A 9,731-nucleotide genomic window follows, 5' to 3' on the forward strand; every position below is an offset into this window, starting at 1 on the left:
GGCCTGGGTGACAGAGAAAGACTCCGTCTCAAAAAAAAAAAAAAAAAAAAAGAACAGCACCCTGGACCAGAGAACAGCACAAGAGAGGGAGGAAGGCTGGGGGAAGAGAGAGAGACTGGAGCAAATGGACAGCTTTCTTTGGCAAAGAACAGGGAAATTGTGAAGTGCCTGTTTGATGTGGAAGATCATAGATCTTAGGAGTTGGAAGACATTTTAGGATTCATCAAATCCTACTGTGTCCGGAGTTGGTTCCTTCTGGTGGGTTCTTGGTCTCACTGACTTCCAGAATGAAGCTGGGAATTTTTGCAGTGAGTGTTACAGCTCTTAAAGGTGGCACGGACACAAAGAGTGAGTCAGTGAGCAAGTGAGCAGCAGCAAGATGTATTGTGAAAAGCGAAAGAACAAAGCTTCCACAGCATGGAAGGGGACCCGAGCAAGTTGCTGCTGCTGGCTGGGGTGGCCAGCTTTTATTTCCTGGGGTCACCGCCCATGTCCTGCTGTTTGGTCCATTTTACAGAGTGCTGATTGGTTCATTTTACAAACCTCTAGCTAGCTACAGAGTGCTGATTGGTGCGTTTTACAATCCTAGCTACAGAGTGCTAATTGGCACATTTTACAATCCTCTTGTAAGACAGAAAAGTTCTCCAAGTCCCCACCTGACCCAAAAGTCCAGCTGGCTTCACCTCTCAATCTCCCCTCTAAACAGGACACCCCAACTGCTGTTGGAAATTGGGCGATGACCACTCTAGCTACTTCCTGCTGGATGGGGGCGAAGGGGCCCTGCAGTGGTAGTATCCTCCAGAGGGAAACTCTCTAGGCCAGCCAAAGGGTCAGTGGGTTGGTCCAGGGGTCCTCGGTAGAAGTTGTTAGTTGAGCTCGTTTGGGGTTCCATTTGTAAGACCATCTGTAGCTTGATGGCATTGATCCTGGAGGAAACAAATTTGACAAAGAGGTTAAAAATACAAGGCCCAAAGGCGAGTAATAGCAAGATGGCTGTCACAGGACCTAGAAAGGGGAGAAGCCATGTCGCCTAACTCTGGAGGTTGGTATAAGGGTTTGAAAGGCTTTGTCTGATTTCAGAAGCCTCTTCCCGTAAACACCGGGCGGAGTCTCGTACTATCCCTGACTGGTTAGTGTAAAAGCAACATTCTTCCCCTAAGAAGGTGAAAGTCCTCCTTTCTCAGCAGTGAGGAGGTCTAGGCCTCAGCGGTTTTGGAGAGTCACTGCTGCCAAAGAGTCTATTTGGGATTGTAGAGTAAGGATAGATTTTGTTACTTCTTGTAAACTGTCTGAGAAATCCTTCAAGTGTGTATGGTAGCAGGATAATGAAGTAGATAAACCTGCTATTCTGGTTCCTGTAGCAGTGGCCATTCCTAACCCTATAAGTAGGGGTATTAGTTGTATGGCCCTGTGCTGACAGGAGCTTTGTGGGGCACTGATAGGGTCTGATTTCCACAAGATTAGAAGTTAGGATAATACATGTTATACTGTTAACTTTCAGCAAACTTTACTTTTGTTGAAAACCTTGTAAATTTGGGATTTCAATTATTCTTTGCTATTAATAAGACCTCATTCAGTCCATATTAACTTAAAATTGGTATAGATGTCTCCTTCCTGATTCCGTAAGTACTTTAAGGTTTGGGTGAGTGCAAACAGCTCACATGTTTGAGCACAGCAATTATTAGGCAATTCTCCTAACTCTGCTTCTACAAGAATTGCCTTATCACTTACCGAATACCCGTTGTGTCTTTTTCCATTAATCACCCAGGAGGAACCAGCTATCATCCTGTCCTGGAGGGAGTTCTTCCTAGGTCTGGTTAGACCTTTGTATGGTAATTAATTAAGATTTAGTTGCCCTGTTAGGAAACCTACCGGGTTAAGGATTTTTGATAGGAAGGCTATGGGCTGTCAGTGGCCTCAGTGCTTTTGGACTATGCTCTTGTTTACACTGACAACAAGGTGGTATTGGAGTGTTATAGGGTCACGGAGAAGACCTTCAATTATCAATTATAGGTTTTAAATTTACCCTGGCTTTTAAAGGAATAGGGTGCACTGTTTTTTCTTTACTGCTTCCCTCTCTCTGTCTTTCTCTCTTTCTTCTCTGACTTTCTGTCTTTCCCCTCTCTCTTTCTCTGACTTTCTATCTGTCTGTCTGTCTCTCTCTCTCTCTGGCTTTCTTTCTCTTTCTCTCTTTCTTTCTCTGCTGGTCTTTCCCTGCCTCTGCCAGCCACTTATGCTGCTGTTCTCCCCTCTCCTTCTCCTTTGGCTTTGGCAGTGTAAAACTGCCACCTCCTTGGGTTTTTGCACTACATGCAATAACTCCATGATTTCCTTGTGATATTTAATGGAGGTTCCCCAGAGGTTAGGAACTCCCTTTCTTTCCATATTGCAGCATGGGCATGTAGAATTCGATAAGCATTCTTGGTATCTGTATACACATTTATTCTTTTTCCCTTTCCCAGTTCTAAGGCTCAGGTTAGTGCCACTAGTTCTGCTAACTGGGCGCTGGTCCCTGGGGGAAGAGGCTTACTTTCAAGTACTGTTACATCACCAACTATGGCGTAACCTGCCCTTCGTATCCCATTCTCCACAAATGAACTTCCATTGGTATATGGGTTAAGGTCAGGATTAGCTAAGGGGACTTCTAGAAGATCCTCTTGGGCAGCATAAGTCTGGACTATAATTTGTTGGCAGTCATAAGAGATGTTGACCGTCATGCTTGATTGGTTCTCCATCCTCTGGGAGAAAAGTAGCAGGGTTAAGGGCTGCACACGTGCATATTTGAAGCACTGGTCCCTCAAGGAGTAGTGCCTGGTATCTAAGCAGGCAGTTGTCTGATAGCCATAAACTTCCTTTGGCAACTAGTATGCCATTTATATCATGAGTAGTTCAGACAGTGAGATCCTTTCCTTGTATTATTTTGATAGCCTCTGATATTAAGACGGCTACTGCCACAACTACCCATAAACAGTGATGCCAGCCTTTTGCTACTATATTAATTTCCTTACTTAGGTATGCCACTGGTTGTGGGGTTGTCCCACAAGTCTGAATAAGGACTCCAAGAGCTATTCCTGCTCTCTCTCTGATGTATTAAGAGAAGTTTTGTCCTGTGGGAAGGCTTAAGGCTGGAGCTTGTACTAGGGCCTGCTTTAAGGTCTTGAAGGCTGTTTCTGCCTCTGGTTTCCATTCTACTAGATAGGTATTTGCCCTCTGGGTCTCCTTGATTAGAGTATAGAGGGGCCTGGCTATCTCACTGTATCCGGGGATCCATAGTCAGCAAAAGCCAGTGATTCCAAGAAACCCCCACAACTGTTTAAATGTCTTAGGGCAAGGATAAGTCAGTATAGGCTGTATTCATTCCTTGCTAAGGGCCCTGGTTCCTCTGGCTAAGTTAGGCCTAGATATATGACTTGTTGTAGGCAGAGTTGGGCCTTCGATTCACATGCTTTGTACCCTTGATTAACTAGAAAGTTCAAGAGATCTAGAGTAGCATGGTGGCATGAGGCTTCCAAACTAGTAGCCAAAAGTAAATCATCCACATACTGAAGGACCACAGTGCTTGCACTTCCGAAGTGGCCTAGATCTTGGGCCAGTGCCTGACCAAACAGATGAGGGCTATCCCTAAACCCTTGGGGCAAGACTGTCCATGTAAGTTGGGACGTGTGGTCTGTGGGATCCTCAAAGGCAAAGAGAAACTGGGAGTCAGAGTGCAGGGGAGTACAGAAGAAGGCATCTTTGAGGTCCAGAACAGTGAACCATTCTGCTTCCTCTGGCATTTGAGAGAGCAGGGTATAGGGGTTGGGTACAACTGGATATAGAGGAATTACTGCCTCATTGATAAGTCTAAGATCTTGAACTAGTCTCCTAGAATTGGGGTGTTGCAGGGACTGCTGCATTTTCTTATTAAGCCTTGAGCTTTTAAATGTCTAACAATATCCTGTAATCCTTTATGAGCATCAGGCCTTAAGGGATATTGCCTTTGATAAGGAAAAGTGGTTCGGTCTTTTAGCCTGATTTGGATTGGGTGGGCATTTTTTGCCCTTCTGAATTGTCCTTTCAATGCCCAGACTTCAGGGTTGATTCCCTCCTCAAGCAGGTGACAACAAATGGGTAACTTGTTCCCCATATTCATGTAGATAATAGCTCCAGCTTTGGCTAATATGTCCCTCCCTAATAAGGGTTTGAGACTTTCAGGCATAACAAAAAAGGCATTTGAAAAGAGCAAAGTCTCCCAATTACAACTGAGGAGATGGGAGAAATACCTGGTTACATGCTGTCCCAGGATTTCTCAGATGGTAATGGACGTTGAGGACAGCTGTCCGGGACAAGAGATTAACACTAAGAAAACCGTGCCAGTGTCCAGGAGGAAGTCAATTTCCTGGCCTACAATGGTTAATCGTACCCGGGTGATGACATGAGCTGGCGCTTGCCCCAGGCACCCTCAGTCCTGTTGTTGGATCATCTGGTTGGGGGCTTCTGGCCCAGAGAACCTTTGTCCTCTGGGGCAGTGCACCTTCCAGTGATTGCCTCGGCATAGTGGACAAGGGCGAGGGGGCAGCTTGTTTCTTGTTGGACAATCTTTTTTAAAGTGTCCTTGCAAACCACACTAATAACAAGCCCTACCAGGTGATTGGCCTGCTCCATTTTCTGTCCTCTCTGAACCACCAAGGTTTGTCTGAGGGCCATGACTAAGGCTGCGGCCTTTCTCTGGTCTCACTTTTCCTTTTTGGCCTGTTCCTCTTGGTCCCTACTATAGAACACTGAGGTTGCCAGGTTTAATAATGCCTCCAGATTTTGTTCAGGGCCCAGGGCTCGCTTTTGGAGCTTTCTCCTGATATGTGTGGCTGATTGGGAAATGTACTTATCTTTTAGGATCAATTGACCCTCGAGGGAGTCAGGTGACAGAGGAGTATATTTTCTTAAGGCCTCCCATAGCTGCTCAAGGAAGGCAGAAGGATTTTCTTCCTTTCCCTGAGTTATGTGGACATCACTGAATAATTCATGGACTTTTTCCTAATTCTCCTTAGTCCTTCTAGAACACAGGTCAGCAGATGTTTACAACTCCAGTCCCCATGATCTGAGTTGGGGTCCCAGTAGGGATCCATACTGGGGATGGCTTGCTGACCAGTAGGTAATTTTTCCCCTTCCAGGTAGCTCCAAACTCTCAGGCTGCAGCTAAAGCTGCATTATTTTTATTAAAGGCCAGGGTTTGATCTAACAATAGCATGACACCTCTCCAAGTGAGGTCAAAGGACTTGCCCTAGACCCTGTAGGACATCTATGTACCTATCAGGATCAGGATCATCTAAAAACTTCCCCAGATCTACCTTGATCTGCCTTTTTTTTTTTTGAGATGGAGTTTCGCTCTTGTTGCCCAGGCTGGAGTGCAATGGCATGATCTCAGCTCACCGCAACCTCTGCCTCCCAGCTTCAAGCGATTCTCCTGCCTTAGCCTCCCGAGTAGCTGGGATTACAGGCATGTGCCACCCCATCCAGCTAATTTTTTTGTATTTTTAGTAGAGATGGGGTTTCTCCATGCTGGCTTGGCTGGTCTCAAACTCTCGACCTTAGGTGATCTACCCACCTCAGCCTCCCAAAGTGCTGGGATTACAAGCATGAGCCACTGCGCCCAGCCCTTGATCTGCTTTAAATCAGAGAGGGAGAAAGGGACATGTACCTGGGTTGGGCCAAAATTCCCCTCCCCCTACAGCTTGAAGGGGGACATAACCAGTAGCCTGGGGGTTTTTGTGGTCCCTTGGAGATTTATTTGTTTCCTTCTGGGTAGGGGAGATTAGAGGAGGCTTATCATTAGTAGGAAGGGGAGCTATAGGGAGGCTAGGATATGGGGGTAAGCTGAGACGTCCTCTTGTGGGAGGTAAATTGCAAGCTTTGCATAGTTGTGGATTCTCCTTCAATGAAAAAAAAGCTTGGACATGAGGTATTGCACTGCATTTGCCTTCCCTCTTATAGAAAAGGTCAAGCTGCAGGATAGTATTATAATTTATACTTCCCTCAGGTAGCCATTTTTCCCCAACAGAGAGAGAATACTGGGGCCAGGCCATAGTGCAGAAAAAAAATGAGCCACCTCTTTCTCAGGGTTTGAGAGTCAAATTGGTCCCAATGGCTTAGGATGCATTTCAAGGGTGAGCCTGTTGATGCCTGAGTGTTTCCCGTGTGAAAGATAAAACCACCCACGGTTATGGTTTGTTTTCCATCCCAACCCAAGAACCCGCAATGGTCCTTGGACCCTGCTGATTGGAATAGTTGTGCTCACCGATGCAGCAGCAGATCCCCCTCTTGCCCAAGAACCCACAACGTTCCCTGGACCCTGCTGATTGGAATAATTGTGTTCACCAATGCAGCAGCAGAAACACTAGTTTTCCTCCTAGACCACAAACAGGACTGAGGAAGATCGGATTTAGTGGCCCTTACCGGTGCATTCTTGAAAACCTGCACCCTTGTCTTTCCTCTTAGACCACAAAGAGGACCAAGAAAAATCGGATTTAGTGGCCTTTACCAACACATTCTCAAAAACCTGTTAGAGTCCTAAGTGTTGTCTCCTGGTAGTATTGGGACCTTACCCCTCTCCTATAAATGATATGCCCCAGAAATGGAGTGGAGGGCCATACCCTGAGGGAGGGACGGGATCTCCAGGGTTGGAAGATTGATGCCTTTTGTCCTCACTTCTCATCATACGAATAGGAAGAATATCATTTCTGAGGCTCCCCATATCCTAGCTTCGGGAATAGCCTTTGTTAGGCCTGCTTGTCTGAGGAGGGATCCTAAAAGGATAGTTGGTCTCCCCAACTGACAGGGCTTTGGGCAAAAATTATGTCTAATTGGTGAGCCTGGGTGCCCAAAGAAAGCAACAGAGTCCCGAAATTTATACTAGAAGTCATTCTTATAGGAGAAACTAGAAAAGCACCAGAGGCAGGGAGTGGTTTTTAGAAGCAGGACTAGCCTCAGAGAAGAGAGGCGGAAGGAAGTTTGTCTGACAGGCATTAGGACCCAGGAGGCAAAGGTCAGGATAGACAGGATAGATGGGCAAGTCTCGCTTGGGCAACATGACTTTGAGAGTTCTGCTCATGGCTATAGGGTCAACTAACTTTTTGTCGGGACCCCAGAGCTGAATGGCTTTCCTCTCTGTCGACCCTTGGCTCAGCCTAGAAGTACAGGAAAAGTGGAAGCTGGTTCCAGGCAAACCAACACTCCCAACTCCAAAGAGTCGGGGGTTGTTAGAGAGCCCTTTCCCAGAAAGCCTGACACCCATGTCTTTAGTCTGGCTGCAACGCTAGTCGCTTTTAACTGGCTGGCAGGTGCCCAGTGTTTAGTCCCTGAATTCTAAGGAAAAATAGGACAGACTAGCAAGCAAAAGGGGTCCAATGGTACTCACCACTTGGCAATAGTCCCATCTGGGTTGCCAAGATGTGTCCAGAGTTGGTTTCTTCTGGTGCATTCTTGGTCTCGCTGACTTCAAGAACGAAGCCACGGACCTTCACGGTGTTACAGCTCTTAAAGGTGGCACAGACCCAAAAAGTGAGCAGCAGCAAGATTTATTGTGAAAAGCGAAAGAACAAAGCTTCCACAGCATGGAAGGGGACCCAAGCGGGTTGCTGCTGCTGGCTGGGGTGGCCAGCTTTTATTCTCTTATTTGTCCCTGCCCATGTCCTGCTGATTGGTTCATTTTACAGAATGCTGATTGGTCCATTTTACAGAGTGCTGATTGGTCCATTTTACAGAATGCTGATTGGTCCATTTTACAAACCTCTAGCTAGCTACAGACCACTGATTGGTGCATTTTACAATCCTAGTTACAGAGTGCTGATTCGTGCATTTTACAATCCTTTTGTAAGACAGAAAAGTTCTCCAAGTCCCCACCCGACCCAGAAGTCCAGCTGGCTTCACTTCTCACTATCTCCTACACAATGCAAAAAAACAAAAAAACTCACTCCAACAAAATGATGGTCTCCAGTGTCCACTTGATTAGGTAAATGATGCCCCACAAAAGTTAATTTCCAACTGTTTATTCATTCAATCTCAGTCTGACAATGTGCTCTCCACTGTGCCAAGGCTGTGAAGCTGTTTATAAAAAGACACTTCCTATGACCTTGCACCTATTGTTTCCATTAAAATATGCAAGTCCTGTCTCCTAGAGTCTAGCTTGTTTCTTCACACATTTCAGGCAGCAACTCACCATCTGGTGGTCCATATTTGAGTACCCAAACTAGCCAAGTGGATTCTGTCAGGGTATACGGGGCAGACGTGAAAGATGGGCCCCACAATCCAATCTATATAATTTATTACTAAATAGTTACTATGCTGTGGGCCAGGCCTGGTGGCTCATGCCTATGATCCCAGCAGTTTGGGAGGCCAAGGCGGGTGGATCACCTGAGGTCAGGAGTTTGAGACCAGCCAAGCCAACATGGAGAAACCCCATCTCTACTAAAAATACAAAATTAGTCAGGCGTGGCGGTGCATGCCTCTAATCCCAGCTATTCGGGAGGCTGAGGCAGGAGAATTGCTTGAACCCGGGAGGCAGAGGTTGTGTTGAGCTGAGATCATGCCATTGCACTCTAGCCTGGGCAACAAGAGTGAAGCTCCGTATCAAAAAAAAAAAAAAAAAAAAAGTTACTATGCTGAATAATTTTAAGGAAAAAATATGATTAGGGGAAGATGAGAAGAAATAGAACACCTGGTAAAAGGCATGAACTTTCTGATAACTTCAGTTGCTATTCTTGTTTATCTAAATATTTAGCTTTCTTTTCTTCTTTAAAGAAATCCTTGAAATTATCAAGCCTATAATATTCCTAGGCATCGTAAAACCTCTTAGCCACTTAGAGCTTCGGTCAGCTGAGGCCACTTTCAGCTTTAGCAGTTATACCCTTTTGATGATTTCTTTCATTGCCTGTTATAACTGTATCATTGATAGTTGAGCTGCTGTCAGCCAGCAACCATTTATCTCTTCTCAACAACCAGATTCAGGTAAGACCTCAGATAGTCCTTTCTGTAGCTAGATCCCATTTGCTTTTACATTTCCTCTGCTAAGTCAGAAAAAGAGAAGATGGAGGCCTAGCGTGGTGGCTCATGCCTGTAATCCCAGCACTTTGGGAGGCCGAGGTGGGCGGATCATGAGGTCAGGAGTTCAAGACTGGCTTGAACAACATGGTGAAACCCCGTTTCTACTAAAAAATACAAAAATTAGCTGGGCATGGTGGTGTGCACCTATAATCCCAGCTACTCAGGAGGCTGAGGCAGAAGAATTGCTTGAACCTGGGAGGTGGAGGTTGCAGTGAGCAGAGATCACGCCATTGCACTCCACCCTGGGTGACAGAGTGAGACTCCATCTCAAAAAAAAAAGAAAAAAGAAAAAGAGAAGATGGAAAAAAGATCACGTCTTTTCCCTCATCCACCTGAGATCCTCTGACTCTCACTTTCCAATGGCAAACCAGTTGCCTAAGTTACTAAGTTTCTAACTAGGATAGCTCCTACACACTCTATAAAGCCTACTCCTCCAGCTTCCCCCACTGTTCTAATGAACCACTAATTAGCTTCAAAAGATTATCTTTAGTGAAGCAGACCTTTCCAAAGTTCTTAAACAGCTATGAAAAGATTATAAAGAGAATTCAAGATCTGAGATCAGGGATCAGTAAGCTTTTTCTGTATCAACCAGATGATAATATTTTAGGCTTTGCAGGCCACGTATGTTATCCGTCAAGACTACTTAAGTCTCC

General features: G+C 45.6%; 1 long non-coding RNA gene across 1 annotated transcript; it reads right to left on the bottom strand.

Annotated features, from left to right (window-relative positions):
- Positions 1 to 442: 442 nt before the first annotated feature.
- On the bottom strand, positions 443 to 8,534 carry LOC129138010 (uncharacterized). The gene is made up of 2 exons (XR_008540932.2): positions 7,394 to 8,534; positions 443 to 926 (listed from the first exon to the last, which is right to left on the bottom strand). It is a non-coding gene; the product is annotated as an uncharacterized LOC129138010 (long non-coding RNA).
- Between the last annotated feature and the right edge of the window lie 1,197 nt (positions 8,535 to 9,731).

The sequence above is a fragment of the Pan troglodytes genome, chromosome 1 (assembly GCF_028858775.2).
Source record: "Pan troglodytes isolate AG18354 chromosome 1, NHGRI_mPanTro3-v2.0_pri, whole genome shotgun sequence".
Lineage (NCBI taxonomy): Eukaryota > Metazoa > Chordata > Mammalia > Primates > Hominidae > Pan > Pan troglodytes.